The sequence below is a fragment of the Protopterus annectens genome, chromosome 11.part0 (assembly GCF_019279795.1).
Source record: "Protopterus annectens isolate FY-2018-M chromosome 11.part0, PAN1.0, whole genome shotgun sequence".
Lineage (NCBI taxonomy): Eukaryota > Metazoa > Chordata > Ceratodontiformes > Protopteridae > Protopterus > Protopterus annectens.
The window spans coordinates 338,757,212-338,779,301 of NC_056745.1; positions in this window are offsets into that span (position 1 = coordinate 338,757,212).

Sequence of the window (22,090 nt, forward strand, 5' to 3'; positions counted from 1 at the left end):
AAACATACACTGAGAGGTTTTTCCAACTGAATGAGAGGGCATCCACTTTCCATGCCCGTTCGTGGTAGGTCCTCGTGCAGAATGTTTGCAGCTGTTGGTTTTGGGGGGATGCAAAGAGATCTATGTCTGGGCACTCCCATGCCTCTGTTATCATCCTGAATATCTGAACATCCAACATCCATTCGTGTGGATCTGAGAGGTTTCTGCTTAGACTGTCTGCCAGAGAGTTGTCCTTTCCTGGCAGAAATTGAGCTTGTAAATTTACCTTGTAGGCCAGTGCTGTGTTCCACAGAGTCATGGCCAGTCTGCACAGGGGGTAAGAGTTGGAGCCTCCCTGCTTGTTTATGTACCACATCACTGTAGTGTTGTCTGTCTTTATTAGTAATTGCCTCGGTAGAATAAGATCCTTGAAAGCTGTCAGAGCATTCTGTACAGCTAGCATTTCCTTCAAATTTATGTGCAGGTGCATTTGGTCCTCTGCCCAGGCACCCTGAAGACATTTCCCTTGCATGTGGGCTCCCCATGCATAGTCCGAAGCATCCGTCGTTATCACTTGATTGGCTGGAGTGGGACAGAAAGGCTTTCCCTTGTTCTGGAGACAGGCCTCAGCCCACCAAAGAAATTCCCGCTGGAGGCAAGGCAAAATTGTGATCACTGTTTCCAAACTGTGGCAATACTGAGACCATACACTCTTGAGGTACCACTGTATTTTCCTCATATGCAGTCTTGCATATGGTATTAGCGGAATGCAGGATGCCATGTAACCCAAGGCCTGCAGAATTTTTCTTGCAGTTAGCTGACTCTTTGAAGCCAGGTTTTTGAAAGAGGAAGCCAGTTGTACTTTTTTGTCTGGTGTCAAGTAAGCCATCTGGGTTGTAGTGCTCAAAAGAGCGCCCAGGAAAATAATCTGTTGAGTGGGTACCAGGTTTGATTTCTTTAGATTCACTGTAAACCCTAGACACCTGAGTAGATGCTGCACAAAAACCAGATGCTGAAGTAAAGTCTCCTTGTTGTCCGCTTGAATGAGACAATCATCCAGATAAGGGTATATTTGAATTCCCTTCTGTCTGCAGAATGCCATTACTGGTGCCAGGCACTTGGTAAAGACCCTGGGCACAGTAGATAAGCCAAAGGGCAGCGCAGAGAACTGGAAATGCTTCGAGCCTGCTTTGAATCTGAGATACCTTCTGCATTCCTGTCTTATAGGAATAGGAATATGCAGGCAAGCTTTTTGCAAGTCCAAAGTCACCATCCAAGCGTTCTTGCTCAGCATAGGCAGCAGCTCCTGCAGAGTGAGCATTTTGAATTTTGGTATATCCAGAAAGGTGTTTAGTACGGAAAGGTCCAGGATTGGTCTCCATGAGTTTTCCTTCCTGGGAACCAAGAAAAGTCTTGAATAAAAACCTTGCCCTATTTCTGCGTTTGGTACCAGTACTATGGCCCTCATAGCCATGAGGGACTGAACTTGCTTCTGAGCCTCTGCTCATTGATGCTTTGGCAGGTCTGGCCATCCGTTCGGTTTTGGCAAGATATGGAAATGAAACTTGTAACCTCTTAAAACTATGTCCAGAACCCATTTGTCTTGGGTTATGCAGCTCCAGTTGTGATAAAAAAGAGAAAGTTTCCTCCCGAAGGCGCTTCCAGGAGCGGAGCCCCTGGAGCTAATAAGGGAGAGTCATAAAGACTGTTTCTTGTAAGGTTGTGACCTATCTTCTCCACCCTTGGGAGAAGGAGCACTCCACTGCCTGGGTCTGAAAGAGGTCTGGGCCTGTCCTCTTCCTCTGGCACGCCTGTATCTGCCTCTCTGGGATCTGTCCGAGGTCGGAAAGGGCCAAGGCTTAGCTGGCCAGTTCCTGCTAAATCTAGGTGGTTGCACCTGTAGAAAATCTTTAACCGTCTGCATAGATTTGGCCTTATCTTCCATTTTCTTTAATACCTCCTCGGCTTTGGCCCCAAACAAAACATTGTGCTGTAGAGGGGCATCCGACAGTTTGGCCTTAACCTGATCTGGCAAACTTTGCTCCCTTAACCAAGCATGCCTTCTAATAACTGTGCCAGTTGCTGCAGCCCTGCAAGAAGCCTCCAAATAATCAAAACCACAGTGCAGGGTATGTTTACCCACCTGCTCAATAGCGTGCAATAAATCCTGTAACTCCTTATTTTCTGCACAACCAGAAACAGCTGCCATCTTTTGTTTCAACACAGACAAAAGGTATTGCTGCGATTTCAACATATGAAATTGACAATTCAAAGCTCTAATAGACAATGTAGCAGAAGTATAAACTTTTTTGCCCTATCTTTCCAAGGCTCTGGACTCTCTGTCAGTGGGAATAGGGTTCTTAGCAGAGGCCGCTTTAACACCCTTAGGGCCCTGAGAAATAGTTTCTGGATCAGCTGAAGGATTTTTAAAAAGGAATTTGTGAGAATCTGGAACCCTATAATACCTATCAGGTTTGACAGGAGCAGGAGGAAAAAAATCAGGAGAGAGGGTAGATTCTGTAAAAACATCATCCACAATGTCCATGACAGGGGGGATAGCCAGGGGCCTATGCTGGGGGAGAAGAAGAAAATCTCTAAGCCTTCTCTTGGATTCAGAGTATTCCTGTCCGTCCCAGTGGAAATGCTCTCTCATGTCATGCAAGGTTTCCCCAAAAGAATAATCTTCAGGAGGAGAAGCTGAAGGAAGGGATTCTTCAGCATCAGAATCCACATAAGGAGGGAAGGAATAATCCTGCTGAGAGGAAGAAGCAGAAGAAATTGAAACTTAATCTGATGAATCATAATCTGGCTCTTGCCTAGGCCTTTTGTCAGGAGGGGGATGGGAACCCCTTATCATAGTCAACAGGTTTTCGGCCATTTTAAGCATCTGTCCCTGAGGTCTAGGGCCCTGAACTGAAGTGGCCTGTGCTTGTTTCTTTGTCTTTGCTGGAGCCTTAGTCTTTGTCTTTAAAACTGAATCCATCTTTACATGAAGCTGTGTAGGCCTGAAAACCCCCTCAGAAGCCGGTGCCTACACAGCGGCTCCGGACCCATCTGAGGGGGCATTATCCGAAGGTCTGGTCCCTTGAAATTCTGGAGGCCTCATCGGCTCCTCGTGGGAGTCGGTATAGGCAAGCGGTTCAAAAGTGGCAGACGACAGGGGCTGCGAAAGCACCTCACTGACGACCGACGATCCGGCAACTGGCTCTGGTAGAGAAATGTCGTCCGTTTTGGACCTCGGAGGCCTGTCTTTATCTTTGCGCCATTTATATGCTCCTGCCAGATAAGAATCCGACGATATGTTGTAGTTAAATCTTCTTCCAAAATAATGGAAGGCAAAATCGTACCTGCGCTTAATAGTGCGTTGGTTAAATCTAGCACAAAACCTACAACTAGCTACGTCGTGGTCAGGACCTAGGCAAGGGATACAGTATGAATGAAAATCCTTATGAGGTATTTGCTTCCCACAAGAAATACAATTATTAACTTTTTCTGACATTGGACTGGAGCAAGAAGAAAGTTTCCCCAATGGGGTACTTAGCTTTAAGAAGAAGAAGTTCCTCAGATAAATCACCAAAAGTGAAAAGGAGTTGGCCGACCGGCACTTGCTAACTGCTTTGCTTCGGGCACCGCGCGGCAAGAAAGACTGAGGAAAATGGCGTCAGCTGAGGCCTTTATACCCCTGTCGCTCTGATGTCAGGGAAGGAGCGACCTCAGCCGACGTCAGACCCAGACTTTGGGACTCTGGCTGATCGAGGGCTGCCTGCCAGTAGGAAGAACCCAACAGTGATGACTGCAACAGTGAAACACGAGGAACATATGAGTACATCTTCATATTCGCTTTGTTTCTAAACCTGGTCATCTTTCTCTCTCTCTTTTCTTGCAACAGCTCCCCAAACAAGTTTGTTCAGCTGGTTACACTGGGTTTATCCACATCACCTGGAGTCATTCTCCACAAATATTTTTTCTTTAATAGTGCCACACAGCTCTTGTTCGTGTTAACATAAATTCTTTCATATTTTCTGCATTTCCACTTCCCTGCCCTGAAACATATAGAAAATTAAAACCCCACAGCATATAGTATTCCTGTCTGTTCAGCTACTGTTTCAAATGGACTTCAAGTATTACAAAGCATTGAAAATAACGGATGCAGAATGTTCATAACTCCAGCTTTTACAGCTGAGCATAATATTTCAGTGTAAACAAGACTCAACCTGCTCATTAAAATTCTGTGAAAGCAGCTGTAGCAGTTCCACTTCCAGTCTTGCAGTGACCAAGAAAATACTACATGTGAAATTGTCCTATCTCATCTTCATTCTATACTGATGGTTTCGGAACCGATCCTTGGTTCCAACTCGGCCACCTACTAAAGCTTGAGGTCTCAAACTAGATTGTGGCTCCATCCCTATCCCATGATGCAATAGTGCCTACCTCAGATCTTGTTTGCCGCTGAAACAGATCAGGTCAAGACTAGCTCTGGCTGATTACAAAATTTCTTTATTTTCAATTATTTTCTTAGAAAACTAGCAGTAATTAATTTATTACTTACTTATAGATATATTGCTATTTAAAACATTAATTTAGAAACTTAGATTAGTGTTATTTTAGTTTTGTGTGTGTGAGGGTTTTTTTTTTGAGGCATATTATTTCAGGCCTCTGTAGATAGAAGTTTTCATTACTGGAAAGAAGTTTATTTCCAGTATTTGTCTCAAGTTGTTAAACTGCTATTTTTCACAGTGTGTGCTTTTTTCAGGCCGTCATTTTAAGCCTTTACAATCCCTATCCCCCTATAACTTCATGTGCATTGTGCTTTATATATCTATATATTCCTAAAAAAGTTTAATATTTTGTTTTAGGAATTCTTATTATATATCTTAGTTAGTGTGCTGAGAGTTATTGTTTCTTTGCCTTTGATTAAAAGCTTGTTTAAGTTAGAAAGCTCTTGTTCTCTTTCTAAAATCCCATTTAAATTAGAGGATGCAACCTTTTGTGAGTGTGTGTGTTGACTAGAGTTGTGAGTTATGTCAAAGCAACACAAAGAAGTGAAACCATCTGGTTTCAAAAAATGTCCAAAATGTTCACAGAAAATGTCCATCACAGATGGACATACGTGTTTACTGTCTAGGGGCCATCCATCTACAAGAAACCTGCTCCATTTTCCATTTGTTTAGTTCCAGGGTGTTACATGAGCGTAAAAAACAAACTCATTTTAAAAGGGTTACTTAAAGCCACCTTTGACAAGGTCTTGGACAAAACTCAGAGTTTTCCACAAGAAAAAAACTTGAAAAAGACCATCTCCTTCTACTTCAACTAGATCGTCGGAGCCATCCACTAAGCAACCCAGGATGTCTCCGACACCTTAGAAAAAACCCGAAAAAGTCAGACCTACTGCCTCAGTTCCATGTGCATCAGAACCAATGGCTTTACCTGTCCGGAGCCGGTCTCCCCGACTCTTAGGTTTCCACTATTACAATCTGTGGCATTATTCCTTTGTCCAGATCCTCCAGGAGCTTATTGGATTTCGACATGGATCGTATGGTACAGAGACTGCTTAAGACACCGGTGGTAGACAAATTGCTGTCGGAGCTGACTCAGGGAAGCTCGGAATTGACGATAGCTGTCCCTTTACCTTCCATTCCTCCTCTGACTCCAGCTCGAGTTTCGGAGCCAGAACGTTTGGAGCAGACTTTGGGGTTGCCGATGGAACCGAGACCTACTACAGCCTCTTCGGTTCCTATCACTCTGACTACCTCGGTGTCGGCCGAGGTATTTAGGAGCCAACACTCGCCTGTTGGGTCCAGGGGGGAAAGCCGAGCCGAGACCTTTTCGGCTCTGAACTTGCCCCTCACTGCCTCGGCTCAGGTGAGCTCGGCAACTACCTCTGCTTTGGAGCCAACTTCTGTGGCTCCGGGGGGGAGGGTCCTCCGATTCTTTGGAACTGGGTATTTCCATGGGCCATGGGAAGGGGACTTTTGAAGCTATGAGGAGAGCCCTGTCCCCATGGACATCATCATCATTGTTGGACCCAAGTGTTTCATCCCCGAGAGCACCGGTATCTGTCTCCACACACATGATCCCCCTTCAGGGTAGAGATCCTAAACCTCAGGACTCCCCATCGGGCAAGATCCTATCTTCCGAAACCTCTCCGGAATGTCCCACCGAAGAGGTCCCTTGGAAGAAGTTATGCAAGAGGAAGCATGTAGACTCCCCTGATGAGTCAATCACATCAGATACGGACCTCAAAGAGTCAGAAGGGTCCCCAAGGTTACCCTCTGAGAATGTCTCTTTTGCAGACATCCTGGAAATCCTTAGACAGAGAGGCAGCTGGAAATCCATTTCCCCTTCTGATGAGGAGTCCGTGTACCAGAAGGCTTTTGGATCTCGACCTTCAGCCACCTGGGTGTCTCCGTCTTTCGATGAACTGATGGACTTAGTTTGTCGAAAGGCATGGGAGTCTCCAGATACTGTGGAGCCTGGCACTCGGAGACCTAACAAATTTATCACCTCCCCGATGACAAAACATTCTTAACCAAAGGAGTCCCTGTAAATGCTAGGGTGGTAGCGGCGGCCATGAAGAAGGAGTTAGCTGAGACTTCCAAAGCTGTCCAGCCCCTGAATAAGGAGTCACAGACGATGGACAGGTATGGAAAGTGCATGTTTTCTTCAGCGGCCTTCACTCTTAGGTCCCTGAATTACCTTATGCATTTTACAAGACTTCAGAGAGATCTCCTAAAAGAGCTTGGAGATACTCTAAAGGGTACAGTAGCTGCAGGGGTAGCAGATAAGGTATCTTCACAGCTGGCCTTCCTTAATTCAGTGGTTAACTCATCCATGAGACTTGTCTCTTATGCTGCCGATGGAGTGAGCAGATCAGTGGGTTCCAGAATTGCCCTTAGGAGACATTCCTGGATGCGCTTATGCAGTTTTGCGGAACCTTTCAAGTCATCCCTTTGTCAATACCCTATTTGATGGCCTGTCTTTGTTCTGGCCTAAAGTCTTTGAAACACTTACCTGGAGTGAACAAGAAGGAAAGACTCTCTCTGCCATTGGAGTTTGTTTTTCCACACCTTCTAGACCCTATCCCAAGGGTCAAAAGGGTGGCAAAATGTGGTTCTGTAAATCCCACAGAGCTTTTCAGGACACATAGGGTGAACCTTCCTCCAGGGGCAGAGGAGGAGGTAATAATGGAAGACGCCGCCCACACGGCAGAGGGGGTTCACAGAACCAGGACGACTGAGAATCCTTCTTTGGTAAGCCCTATCAGTGCTCCTGAAAGGAGGCCCGACTGTCCCTCTTTGGAGGCAGTCGGGGGAAGCTTATCTTTGCACCCACAAGCCTGGCTGGACATAGCAAATGACAAGTGGGTACGAAGTATCATATCCAGAGGGTACACAATCCCCTTTTCAATGCCACCCCCAAAGATAAAGAAAATCCCAGATGTTCCACCCAGTCACAGGAAACTAGCAACATTAGAAGTTCAAAAGTTGCTTCAAAAAAGAGTCATCCAGTCAGTCCCCACAGACCAGATAGGATCCGGAACTTACTCAAGGTTCTTTTTAGTTCTGAAAAAGACAGGGGACTGGAGACCCATACTAGATCTCAGTAGACTAAACAAATCTGTAAAAAATACAAAGTTCTGGATGGTCACACTACAGTCAATACTTCCCTTTTTAGGGAAAGACAATTGGAATTGCTCAATAGACCTCCAGGATGCGTACTACCACATAAAAATGGACAGGCCATCCAGTAGTCATCAGTGCTTTTGGCTGGGAGCCAGTCATTTCCAATTTCGAGCTCTGCCCTTTGGTCTCACTACAGCCCCCAGAGTGTTCACCAAATGCATGGCAGTAGTTACAGCTCACCTGAGACATCTGGGATTCCGAGTGTTTTCATACCTGGACAATTGGCTCCTAACAGCTACCACCAAGCATCTACTTCTCCAAGCAAAAGACACTATCCTACAACTATGTGCCCAGCTAGGGATTTCAGTAACTACGAAAAGTCTGCCTTATTATCATCACAACATATCATATTTATAGGCATAGAATTAAATACAAAAACTATGGTGGCCAAGCTTGCAGACAGGATTCAAACTCTTTGCCTTCAAATCCAGGACCTTCTCTGCAAAACCAAGGTACCAGCAAGGACAGTCCCGAAAGTTCTGGGCATGATGGCAGCAGCAATAAGTGTTATTCCCTTAGCAAGAAACAGTTAATCCACACCTCAATGAACCTCCAAAAAAACAACAGGCTGTCACGGGCATAAAACAGTTTTAATGCAGCGAAGAAAGCACACACATTAACGCTACACCTTTGAAATACGTTTTTGTCCTCAACTTCACCAGCTACAATTAAAAACCCTAATCATATGCCTTAAATAATTCAATTAAATACAAATTCACCAATAAAAACAAACAAAACAAGAAAGATAAAGACGCATGTACAAGAGCATTTATTTCTGAATTTAGCTGGCTCAGAGGCCATTGAGCGAGAATGTTTATTTGTGTATGCACCTGCTTTGTATGCAGGGGAGGGGAAGAACCACCATATTGCAATACAGGCTGAAACACAGGAAGACCCTGAGTGCCTAAAATGTAAATTTAGAGAAATGTGTAACCCTCAAATGGATAGTACAATGGAAAGATAAATTTTACACAAGAAATCAAAAGCTTGGTGAAAATATTGCAGCATATATTACTGACTTAAGAAATAAAGCAAAAACATGTAGATTTGGTGATCTACAAGATGAGTTGATATAAGACCATTGTCTATGTGGTGTTAATGATGCAGTGTGAAAGATTTTGCTTTGAGATAGTGAATTAACATTGAACAAAGCCACTGAGATTTGCCAAATACATGAAATTACAGAGAAGCATACAAATATGCTTATGAATGAGAAAAGCACATTTGAAGTATCTGCTAGTGCGAACGTTGATAGTGTGCAGCAGAAAGTTAAGATGAAAAAAATATATAAATTGAGAGGTAGTGCCACATCTAACCTCATTGTAAACTGTCGCAATTGTGGAGGCAGTCATGAACCTAAATGGGAAAAGTGTTTAGCTTTTGGCCAGCAATGTCACAAATGTAAAAAGTGGAATCGTTTCAAAAGGCTTTGCAAGTCTAAAGTGTCGCAGACTTATGTTAAAAGAGAGTATCCAAAGAAGCAAGTAGATCAGATAGAGACTGTAGCAAACTCCAAGAGCTGTGAGCAAACTTTGTATGTTGATGGTGTCTCTGTGATAGATGAAACAGTTAATACAATAGACAATCAGTTGTCAGCAAAGAGTGAAATATTTTGTTTGTACAAATTAATGGGAAACCTGTAGAGCTTGAAGTAGACACTGGATGTACATGCAATGTTATATCAGCACAAATATTTCATAAAGAAAAGCTGGTGAAACTTGATTCAGCAAAGTGTGCAAAACTAGTTGCTTATGGTGGTGAAGAGATCCAAATTGATGGCGCAGCAGTTCTTTCAAGCCATTCTGCTGGAAACAGCTATGACTCGCAGTTTTACTTTGTCAAAAGACACATGCAGGCACTGCTAGGCCTCAAAGATAGTCTGAGAATGGGACTGATTTCCTTTAATAAAGAGGTTCACCATATAAGTATGAATAGCAATGATAGTTTTACACAGAGTATATTTAGTGAATATACTGATATTTTCAAAGATGATCTTGGTAAACTTCCAGTCACATATTCCATGAAGTTAAACCATTGAAATAAGTCCAATTGTTAGACCAGCATGGAAGATTGCAGTAGCAATGCAGAGTAAAGTAAAAGCAGAACTAGACAAAATAGTGAATTTAGGTGTCCTTACTCCAGTAGAAGAACCGACTGAATGGGTATCCTCCATGGTCGTAGCTCATAAGAAAATCTCAGATGATATTGAAATATGTATTTATCAAAGAGACTTAAGTAAAAGTACTATTATAGCAGATGACATTATTGTTGGGGGCAGTGGTGAAGATGAACATTATAGAAATCTCAGGAAAGTTCTAGACCATGCACATGAAGTAAATATTAAACTGACTCTTCAGAAATGTAAATTCAAACTGAAAGAAGTTACTTATGTGGGACATTTGTTTACCAGTTCTGGCTTACAACCAGATCCGTCTAAGCAAACAGCAATTACTGAAATGCCAGTTCAAGAGAATGTCACATCTTTACAATGTTTTCAAGGTATGTTCAACTATTTAGGACAGTTCATACCAGACTTGAGTGAGCTTTCTGCACCATTATGTGAGTTGAGATGCAAAAAAGTTAACTGGTCCTGGTTGGAACAACACCAAAGAGTATTTGATGTTCTGAAGAAGAAAATTGCCAGCCCACCCACATTGAGATATTATGATGTTCATAAACCTGTAACTCTTTCTTGTGATGCTTCAAGGGATGGCCTTGGTGCAGTTTATCTTCAAGAAGGCATACCAGCTGCTTATGCGTCAAAAACTTTACTTAAACAGAGATGCATTATGCACAAATAGAGAAAGAACTTTTGGCAGTAGTGTTCACATGTTCGAATGATTATATTTATGGCAGACCTATCTAAATAGAGACTGATCACCAACCACTAGTGACAGTTTTGAAAAAGCCAATGCATACAGCCCCAGCTTGATTGCAACACATGTTAAAATTGCAAAAGTGCAATTTCAATCTTCTTCTTCTGGCTTTTCCCGGTTAGGGGTCGCCACAGTGGATCACCTGTCCGCTCATGATTGGCAGTGGAGTTTTACGGTGTCGAGTTGCCAGCCCGACGCCCAACCTTCCACTGAAGGCACATGCACACACTCATGCCTAGGGCCAATTTAGAGTGTCCAATCCACCTACGTCTTTGGGATGTGGGAGGAAACCGGAGCACCCAGAGGAAACCCACGCGACCACAGGGAGGACATGCAGACTCCGCACAGAAGGCACCCTAGCCGAGGATCGAACCAGAGAACCTCTTGCTGTGAGGCAGCAACGCTAACTGCTGCACCACCGTGGCCGCCCTCAAAAGTGCAATTTCAATATTGTTTACAAAAAAGGTAAACACTTGTACCTTGCTGATGCTTTGTCACATGTACCCAGACAAAGAACAGAGCAGCATGAAAATGAAAAAGCAGAGTTTGAAGTCATGGAAGTCTGAAATATTTTGTCATCATGGCTTGATGAATTAAGAAATCACACAGCTTCAGTCCCAGTTCTCCAGAAGCTGAAAAATGTTATCAGTCAAGGATGGCCAACACGACAAACCATTTTACCACTTGACATTCAGCAGTATTTTCCTTATAGAGATGAACTCATGATGGAAGATGGAATCATCATGAAAGGTTCAAAAGTGGTAATTCCTAAAGCATTACAACAGGAATATATCAAAATTTTGTATTATGGTTACCCAGGTACTATTAAACTAAACAAAGGGCAACAGGCATTGTATTTTGACCTTCAATGTCCAACGATACAGAGAAGGAAACTTTAGCATGTTCGATTTGTAACAGCACCAAATGGCATCAACAGAAAGAACCATTTCAGCTACGCCAAATTCCTGAATTACCATGGTCAACAGTTGCTACAGATATTTTCGAATGGAATGGTCAACATCACTTGGTGTTAGTAGACTCTTACTCAAATTGGTTTAAAATTGACCTTCTTCCTAACTTGATGTCCAGCACAGTCATTACAAAATTGAAGAGACATTTTTCTGTCCATGGTAGTCCGCACAGTCATATTTGACTGGTGCACAGTTTACTAGTCTCAGTTCAAGAAATTTGCTGAGTCTTGGAATTTTGCTCATGTTACCAGTAGTCCTGAGTATCCACAAGCCAATAATGCAGCTGAACATGCAGTTTGGAGTGCAAAGCACTTGTTGGAGAAATCCAAAAGAGATGGTATATATGTTTTCCTTAACTTGCTCAATCTCAGAAATGTTCCTCAAGACAACTTGCTTGGTTTACCTGCTCAAAGACTGATGTCCAGACAAACATGAACAACTCTTCCAATCAGCAAACGATTGTTAGTACTAAATGCAAAGAACAATAGAGTGGTCAAGGCTCAACTTATGAGAAAACGTCAGTCACAAAGGTTGTACTATGATAAAACCAGTAAATCCCTTCAACCATTGCTACAAGGAGAAGCTATGAGAATGCAAACATCCAAAAGTCATGATGGTGTAGTAATTGTGAAGGACATTTGTGAGGAACCAAGATCTTACGTCATACAATCTGAAGGAATGGATTACAGTAGGAATCGTAGACGTGTTACCTGTCTCAGAACCAGTGCCACAGCAGATTGCCTGTGCCAATGACTCTGATTTCCAGAGTGACTCATCACCTGTTCAAATTCAAAAGGACAGTGTGCTCTCTTCAAACAACTTTGATGTAAACCCAGATGTTCCCATATTGAATGAATCCCCAGAGATCATCCCCGTCGCTAAACCCAGTCAGAATTTCTATGTAACTAGATTGGGTAGAATTTGCAAACCCATTCCTAAATACACAGCGACTTGGACTTGAACTCAGTTATGTTTTGTTGAAATGTTGAAATAATGCTTAGCTCTTAAATATGCCTTTGTTCTTGTATTTTGCATTGTCGAACAAAATTAAAGAGGGAGGATGCAGATCGGTGTGTATATTGAATCTAGTCAACCACTGTAGCTAGACAGCACATGCATATAAGTTTCTGAGCACGTGTGAGGTCAGTGCCATTTTGTGTAGTTAGTCAGAGTGAATGTAAGCTTGAGTGGAGATGCACGTGTGTGTGTGTGTGTTAGAAGTAACGTCAATCAGTAAGCATATGAAGTACGAAGTATATGTACAAGTTACAGCTCTTGATGTGTGTATGGATAATAAATTACTTGAATGCATACCCAGCCTCAGTGTCTCATTTGAATACACAAGACATGCGACACGGGTTCCTATTATGTTGTCGAATCCTTGAAACTTCGAACCTGAGAACATCAAAGTCAGATGTTCGAGGTTTCAAGAATTCAAATGTAAAAAAATAAAAAAATACAAAATGTAAAACCTACCTAACTGTTGCAAACAGGAGGGCAAGCCCCCCTGCACCCCCCACACCTCCCGCTCTTTAAATATACCAACTCCGAGATCGCAATACAGTGCAGAAAGGGAAGATTTTCCTTGCAATACTTTATTCTTTGTTTTTTTTTTTTACCGTTATCAAAGTTCTGACACTTCGAACATAAGGGTTCGACCTTATGGTGTTTGAAGTTTCAGAACTTTGATAACGTAATAGGAACCCATGCGACACTAGGGCTGTTGTCACCTGACATTGTGCCCCATCCAATCTGTGCAAATGACGAGGACTGTATCCTACTCCCAAGCATTTGTGAGCATGGTAATATCTAAGGCACAGTGTTGTCATTCTGTGCATTGAAATACATAATCTCAGTGTGTTATTACATGTATCAATTTTAGTCAGTATTTTTTGTCATTACCCATAGTTGTGGACCAGATGCCACCTATTTTCCAGTACCATGATGTATTGTATCCACCTATGCCCCATAGTATAGCTAGGATGGAGCGAGAGGGGCAACCGCCATGGGTGCAAAGTGTTGGGAGGGCATGATTAGCTGATCCTTAATTTACGGTCAAACCTGTGCACTGTATCGCTGCATGTGGTATCTTAACTGTAACAAGCAATCTGTTACATTTAAAAAAAAAATCACTTTTATTTAATGAAAACCTGACTGCTGTAGCACTCTGTGCAGGCAGGGTATAAACTGTAGCAATGGTTGCTACATTTGTAACATGCAGTTTGCTACAGTTTACAATAAGAAGATATATATTTTTTCATAAAATGTAAGAGGGTCAGGGCATGGCACAGAAACAGGACCTGAATGGCTAGGCAGGTGAGTTGTGCATCTGGCCACCTGATTTGTGTGCCAGTACAAGGAACAGACATTTTGTGGACAATGAGAGAGCTGGAGGGTGGGGCATTGATCTGTAATAAGCCATTTGCTGTAATGTAGTAATTAGCATAGTACAGTAAAGTGCTTTTTTTTTTGCTGTTCAGCTTGAGGTGGTGGACACTGGTTCATAGTACTGGCCCTGGGTGCTGGTTCAACTAGCTATGCTTTTGCCTCTGCCTTGCATGTTACTATAGCAGACAGTTCTTTTGACTCCTCTCCTAGTTAATCCTCCACTGCTGCTACTAAGGATATGTAGGCAGTGCTACTGTGTCTCCACATTGTAGCTGCTTTAGTATTGCCATATTATGTAGTATGCTGCAGAGCACAAATATCTTGATGCAGATCTCCAGAACATTCTGTGGTGTGTCACCAAATGTATCCAAACTGTGGAAGCAGACCTTAACTAGTCAGAACACACATCTGATGATATTACATGTCTTTGAAAGTGCAGTGTTGTATGCCATTTTTGCCATGGCCTAGTGGTTATAAATGGGGGTCATAAGCTGTGATTGCAAAGTGTATGCAGCATCACCTGCAAAACACAACAGTGCACCCCATTATGAGTTTTCTGCTGCCTATGTTCATGGGACCAGATTATTGCAGAGTCTGTGAGTGCAATGCGTGCATCTAGCAAATGAATGACCCTGTGGAAAGTCACATGAAATGGTACTATAGGTTGGATGTGTGCCATATGTGGAAGTCATGGGAATTGCCCAGATGATGCCTTATATATAATACCTTGTGCACTGCATGCCACCTAGCAGCTGATGGAATGGAAGCCCTTCCAGTTGATATACCAGACTCAGTGTGTAGCAAGCAGGGCTGTGATAGAAATCTGAGTGCAGTCAGTTGCCCCCAGAACCTCAGGGAAATGGACTGTGCCATAGAATAACCACATATTGGTGATCCTGTCCAATACTGCCCTTGGAAAGCAAATATGCTCCTCCACATGCTACAGCAGCATGTCAAGGAACTGGTGTAGGATTAACAAGGCTAATGCCTGCAAAACTCCTAACATACCCTCAGTCTGATGATGAAAGGTCCCATAGCAAAGATAGTTAATGCTACACAAACCATCTCATTGGCAGAGATAGACATTCCATTCATCACTCTTGATTATATGCGATAATGGCACATGTCTGCTATCTCCAGTATGGTGTCTCTGTTAAACACAATGTCCCAGTTATGGAAATGATGGTATATCAGCCTTTGGTGTACCTTTCTGTGACACAGATGGAGGCAGTACCTCACTGACAGCACTGTCTCAGAAGGTGGTCACTAACACATGCTGTCTAGCTACTGCAGGTGCGACTTCTAGCATACAAAAAAGAACAAATGAGACTCATATATACCATAACATCCTGATGTTCACTATAGCTGACTGCTGCAGCTGATTGCTTTAATATTATATGTTTTTGAATCACACTGTCATGTCTGATTTCACCATTTACACTTGCAATTGCTGTATTTAGCATGTTGACATTTATTTATGTGTCATTATGAATTCATTAGCAATCGATGCATACAGCACTATTTCTCACTTAAAGCACTATCACACTAGATGCATCTCTGAATAATTTCCTTCCCATGTGTCATTGCTTACTCTGTTGTTTTGTGTAATGCACTGTGCTGTTTGTGTCTGAATACCCTTATAACCATTTTATGTTTTTGATTTACTGAAGTGTGATTCAGCAGTTAAACAGCTGAGCGTGTGTTAAGCACTCAGTTTGATCCATATATAATACTATAGGGTATACCAAAAGATTTTTTGATTGAAATCTTTGCAACTTAATGAAATTGATAACTGACTGTGCTTGTATTAAGATGTAGCACTGTTGCGAAATGGGTTTGAGAGAGGTCAGAAAAGTAATTTCCAAGTCCATTGAAATATTAACCTCAAGGTATCCAGTATATTCATTATTTCAGTCAAAACTGAACAAATTAAGCAAGGCAGGAAAACAAAGAAAACATTTTCCTTTATTAATTGTATATCCTGTCTTCCAAACTAAGGACGAGGCATTAAAAGAATTCCAAGATTTCATAGAGTCTGAAAGAAGATCATTCACAAAAAAAAAGAGTTTGGATTCTGTAGTACTAAGGACTATCCATTCTATGAAAGATGCCCTCAACTTCTCTGTGGCTCTGAGCATAAGGCAAATGGTACTAACAACAGGTATAGATGTTTGTACAGTGATCATGGATTTTTTGCATTCTTGTTCTTTGAATATGTGATCATCACACCTCACAGAACAAGTGGCACATAAATTATTTTAAGTGCAGCTGTTAGTGCCTGCACCAGTGGTGAAAGGGGATCGAACCCTGATGGGCTAGGTGTCCCAAGTTTGACTAGCATCTGAGGTGCTTGAAGATACATGCAGGGGAGGATGTGTGCACTCATCTTGGGGGGGGGAGGTGGTGCACATGCTCATAGGCACATGCACATTGACTGGATTTCCTAGGGGGAGACTGGGGAAGCCCCCATACTGTGCTTTTTGTGAGTGGGTGGGGCATCTTGCTGACAACACCCTCTTTAATTTTGTGGAAGAAAGGGATAATGCAGCACTAATGCCATTTACACATCACACTCACCGGTAGTTGCTGGGCAAATGCAGAGGGTAGTGTTTAAAGATACATAAGAAAAATACCCTTGATAGCTGCCTTAATTATGACCCCCTTCTAATCAACCTTTGCCACAGTGATGCGGAATGAATGGGCTAATTGGCCAGGAAGGAACTGATGTTTGGTAGGTGGTAGGGGCAAAGTGACCTGAAAAAAAGGTACAGCTACTAGTACAATGGCATATGGAAGTTTCCTGCTCAGTTTGTACAGCTTTGAATTGAGAGAAAGGGAGTGTGGGGCAGGGAGTTGTATGTTTGTTTGCCTTATATCAGCTGCGTAAGTAGTTCAACAGTAATGTTTCTGTACCAGGACACTGCATGTAGGAAGCAATAGAAGATTTGTGGTGTTTGTCATTTCTGTGTAGTTGCATTACCATAAAGTTAGTTGATGTAAGTAATGGGGCCCCAACATGGACGATGCAAGAGGGATTGATCCCAAGTAATAAAATGTTTCTGTGTTTAGCACAATTTATTGGCTGTATTTAGTTACTGTCAGTATATTCACTTCTTCATTGTTGTAGCAGATGGTTCTGGCTTCATTGTCTTAGAATACATCCGGGCATAAATCCACACTGGTATGCATGAGCAAGGCCAGACAGTAAATAAGAGACCCTCATACCCCATATTGAGGTAAATATTTTGCAGTCACGGATCACTACTGAGATGTGGTGGTATGAGGGAGGGGTTGTGGGGCTTTTGTTAGGTTAAGACCGGCAGATATCATAGCTTGTAACTAAGAATGTTGGGCAGTGATCCTTGCAGTACTGACATGTACAGTGTAGGCAAGATGTAGAAGAACTGGACAGGAGTTGTTTTGTGTAGCTTAGACAGAAAACTATCGGGTCCAAGATGTTTGAAAGTAGGAGTTTTTTTTTTTATTACTTTGTCTTTCTCATCATGAGTTATAGGTACAATTAGAGACTGCCTATTGTTAGGTAAAACTAGATAGACTAATACAACTCAAAATTTTAGCCAAGTTTGAGTTACTTTCTCATTTGGAAGTTTTTTTAATAGAAATTGGTGAATTACGTGATTTTCTCCTCCACATTATCAAACCTTTCTGACTCCTGTCCCTTTTTTGTAATGTGGGCATCATTCTAGTATTTTTTTTTCTCCAACTGCAGTCCAGCTACTGGGGAGTGTGATGCCCGTGCCCTGGCCCAGCAATCAAGGAGCCTCAATCCTCACCACTGACACCAGTAAGGGGTGTCTCATATAGGAGGAAAGGATAACAAATACACACAGTAAAGTGAAATTTCCCTTAACACCACACAGAGATCACAGTCAGTCCAGGGCTGGTCGCTCCCTTGCTCTCCAGGTCCCCAATAAGACTCCCCACTGGCACAGCTATAGGGTCCAGATATCAGCCTAGTGAGCAAGCTAAAACCTCCAGCACCCTCTCTGTCCAGCCAGTGCTTCATGTCCCTGCCCAAGTATCTGACACACACACACACACACACACACACACACACACACACACACACACACACACACACACACACACACACACACACTTTGAGAAGAGTTTATACAACCACACAGACACTCCTGGTGAAGGCTGGCACAGGTTCTCCAGCTGTGCCCCTTTTTTCCAGACTATACGGTAGTACCAGCTGCCACCACCCACTAATATTTATCAGCTACTCAAAGGCCCTTAAAAGGGTGTCCAGTTATTACTGTGTAATATTATTATCCAATTGGTAGTATAGCCCAGGGCTAAAGCTATTAGAGTGGCTTTGTACAATTTTACCAAAGGCATGCAAGTACTCTAAAGAGCTTAAATTATCTCTACAAAAACAGCCACAGTTGAAAGAGTTTAAAAATATTTAATAACAAATAGTCAAAACACAAGAAATACTTTCTACTACACAGTGCTAGTCAAGAGTTCAGAGATCACAGAGAAATACTTAAAATAATTCAGTAGTACAGTTCTGACATCACAGAAAAACATAGGCTAATCTTTCTAGTTTCTAGCTATTACTAAGAGAAAACACAAATCTAAGATAAACTTACATATAGAGCAAGACAGTGCTGATGAGTTGGATGGTCAAGACAAAAATGCTTAATGCTCTTTGATTCTTTCTGTTTTTAAAACCACATTCCTGGTTCACATTACATCATTCTTCACACTTTCCTGGGGTTCCCAGGCTAATAAGCTACATTATTTAGTAAGCTCACACCAGGTCAGGAAGCAAAGCCATTAAGGACATTTATGCATGCAAATTCTGGCCATTGACTCTGGCCTTAAAACAATAGCAAGAATTCCTTCATCTAGACCTGCTGGTTCACATTACATCATTCTTCACACTTTCCTGGGGTTCCCAGGCTAACAAGCTACATTATTTAGTAAGCTCACACCAGGTCAGGAAGCAAAGCCATTAAGGACATTTATGCATGCAAATTCTGGCCATTGACTCTGGCCTTAAAACAATAGCAAGAATGCCTTCATCTAGACCTGCTGGAGCCGTGTTTACATCAAAGGGTCACAACATGCTTTACTTGGTCAGTACAGTGCACTGTTGTTACATTTTTTTCAGTTTCACATGTAACACTATTTTTACCATTTAAGACAACAAGCCTGTGTTTACATTAATATTTACAGATGACAGAATTATCTCCAAAATTCTATCTGGCTAGGCTGGCAGCCTTCACCTATCTTCACCCAATCTTCACAGGGAGTAAGTAGGTTTTGGTATCCATTTAAAATGCTGTACCTTGAGAGTTCTCAGAATGTTTGTCATCGTATTTCCAAAATCCTGATTTACCTAAATTATAAAATCAGGTGTAGGATGAGGTCAGACTGCTACCTTTGCAGGTGAGATAAACAGGGCTGGAGGTGGTTTAGGATTTCATTGTAATTTGCCTGTCTCTCTGGGGTGTATTTTTTAAACAGCATCTCAAAACTACTTTAAGCCATCCTACTTTGGTTGTACTTGTTCATTCTGTGAAATATTATTCTGCATAGATGTGTGGAAGGGCTTCTTCTAACAATTGTCTGAATTTCTTATCATTTATAAAATATGGCCAGTGTCTAGGAAACATTTCTTTTTGTAGACCTAAACTATAGATTAATTGAGCATGATCACTGAGGCAAAATGGAGTGTCTATAATGACTACCCCCAGCCATCAGTGCTTAGCCATAGTTAATATTTTACCTGTCCCCGTGTATGCCTTGTGTCGGTAGGAAAAGTATGTGAACTGTATCCTACCCCATTTTTTGCTGGGTTTATCACATCCATACCACCCACCTGTTTTAGGTAGAAGTGATACATTTTTCCACTATTATGAGGAATCAAAACCTTATATGAAGTCCCTGGGATTTTGGGAGACGTCATCATATGATAGTCTCATAGTATTCTGACCTTAACCTGTGTGCTTTAGAAAAAAAAACTAGTGGTAACAAAGGTGGAAAATTTAAATGATTTACTGCTTTATAAAGAATCTATTTATATTTTAAAAGTAAAGTACAATGACTCTTTATGGTCTAAAACAGAATGTAGTTGGAGACATATAGGTTAATTGACTTATTGCTTTTTTGAGACATTATTGTGATTGGTGTTTTTTTTAATTGTGAGTTCTTAACTTATACTTGCTGTGATTTGTATTACAGGTTTTAACTCATTTAAAGACTCTGCCAAAGCACCAGAGTTGTTGATAATTTTTTGTTGCGGCTATAAGACATTTTTGTCTTTTTTTACACTTATTTTGTAGTACATTTTCTTTGAAAATTGATACACTTACAATATTTTTGTCATCATTTCCCCAAGAAAGAGCCTTTGAATATGCCAGGCATTACAAAGTGAATATACAGTTCAAAGAAAGATTAGATTTTGCACGGGTATCCCCTAACAGGCTACCTTCTGCTGTACAGGGTTCTTTGAAGGTACTGCTGACTATACTACCCATGTGCCCCTGTTAAAACATGATACACCCAAGGCACAACATTTCTTTATCCAAAATAGTTTTTCCTTCACTCCAAATGGTCCCTACACTAAAAGTATTTCCGCTTTTCCCAGTTAGGGATCGCCACAGCGGATCACTGGCCCGCTATTAATTGGCAGTGGACTTTTACAGTGTTGAGTTGTCAGCCCGGTGCCCAACCTTCACAGAAGGCACACACACATACTCACATGAACCTACCTGCATGTCTTTTTAAAGTTCACTCAACTGCAGGGAGGACATGCAGACTCCGCACATGTACTCCCCACTCTTACAAATAAAGCATAGGTTGACTGGTTGCCCCATGATGTAAGATTTCTATGGTGTTCAGCTTCTTCAATAATGACCTTGTTGTGTTTGCATGAAATCTTTATTACTTTCTACAGTAATTTATCTCACCAGTTTTACGTCACATTGACCATTACATTTTAAGATTTTGGCTTTATAAAATGTCATATAACAAGGTATTTCAGACTTTCCTTATTTCTCCTTTACAAAAGCTATAAAGCTACTGGGGATTCACAGGTCATTTACTGGCTAACATCAGTCACAGCAGCCTTCCTTCCCCCCACAGGCTCTTCTACCTCTTGAGTCCTATGTGGTGCATAGTTGTGTTACTACATAGTATTGGTCGCAACTGAGAAAGCAGATAAGGCTGCAACATCAAGAAGCTTGACACCACTGGCTGGTGATGGGAGTAAATTAAGAACCCCTGTGTCTGATTTCTACTTTTACAAATCAGTGTAATTCGAGCATTTTTTGTGAAGAAATGGCTTATAGCACTGCGTTTAAAACATAACAATGAACACAAGCCAGAAAATGCTGCTGAAAAAAAATCTGATAATTTGTATAAAAAGAGTACAACAAAGCATTAATTCTGAGTACTGTCTTTTCAAATACATGGACCAAAACCCTTAAGGAGAGGTATTGTTGAAAATGGCATCTTCCAGCAACACTATTTCATTGTGAAAACAAAATCACTTTGCATGCCTACTCCATCAAACCATTTTGGAAGCAGAATAAATTAAAAAATAATGCAAACTTTTACTGCTGAACAAACATTAATTCTACTTAAAATGCCAAGATAAGACAATATTTTTTCAAATTCTGACCAAAGTGGTCCTTTAACTGCTGTAATACACTGTCTTTCAAAGTGAGCTAGGACAGTTGAATGAGATGGTTAATACAGATCTTTGGAGAGAAAAAATATTACTGCAGTGAATCAACCTACTCCATCCTCTGTGTAATTCTAGTTGTTAATGTGAATATTTTACTTAGTGTCCACAATCCATTCACTACTCTCTGTTCTTGTTCTGTGGTGAACTGTCTGTTAAACAGGAGAAAGTTTCCTTTATAGTTCATTTTTCTGTTCCCATCCTCCAACTCATGTCCGGTAGCCATCAAGCCATTGCCCATTCATTCCCCTATCCCCATGGCAAGAGCTATCAGTGGCACGACCACCAGAAGGAAGTCATGAGTGGTGTTTCTGTTTCGGCTTTAACCATGACGCTAGTGCCTGATATAGGCACATGCATCACTAGAGAAATGTCCTCTGCTCTCTCTTTACATGTGCATGCTTCCACACATGCCCCGTAAAGGTTACCATTATCAGCCTGGGACTGTGAAACCCATATCCCGCAGTTCTAGAG